The sequence below is a fragment of the Meleagris gallopavo genome, chromosome 10, assembly GCF_000146605.3.
Source record: "Meleagris gallopavo isolate NT-WF06-2002-E0010 breed Aviagen turkey brand Nicholas breeding stock chromosome 10, Turkey_5.1, whole genome shotgun sequence".
NCBI classification, from domain to species: domain Eukaryota; kingdom Metazoa; phylum Chordata; class Aves; order Galliformes; family Phasianidae; genus Meleagris; species Meleagris gallopavo.
The window spans coordinates 6,608,596-6,609,308 of NC_015020.2; positions in this window are offsets into that span (position 1 = coordinate 6,608,596).

The following is a 713-nucleotide window of genomic DNA, read 5'->3' on the forward strand; positions in this document are numbered from 1 at the left end:
AAAAAAGAAAAGAAAAGAAAAGAAAAAAAGATCCAGGGAATATCAGAGGTAAGAATAAAAAATGTTTACTTCTGTGGTACTGAGGTGCAGGGAGCTGGAAGCAAAGGGCTGGAAGAGTGTCATTGCCCAGGGCTGAGAAGGGGTAAACTGAGAGGTGAAATGTGACTTTTGGTATCAGAATCTTCTTCTAGGTTGATTGGAGAATACTGAGTTTGTGTTCAATTACAGTTTAACTCTTAACCTTGTGTGTGTGGCACTTCGGTAACAAACACGGGCTGCCTTGCATTGTGTGAAAACAGTCTTACATATTTGGTTCAGTTTGTTTTTGAGGACACTTTTTATGTCATCTGCTGAGTGGATTTGGGATTTTTTGCCTTTTAAAGTTTTTGCTAAAATTTTAAAAAAAAAATTATTTAGGTTTTTCTACATCTCGTTTTGCTTGCAAAGAATGAAATAAACACACATGAAAAGAACTGAATAGAGGGAAATGTACTTACAAGCTTTGTCTTAAATGTTTGAACATTTTATCTTTTGAAAGAGAAAACTAAGTATCAGGTTTTTCTAGCTGTATTTTTCTTCTGCTTAGCAGCTTAAAAATATTTGTTCTCTTTTAATAATTGAACTAGAATGGATTCGTCAAAATGTTTGACTGTCTGTAAGTTCTATTTAATGTTCTGTCACATGCTAAGTGCTTACTACAAGGAAGGAGACAA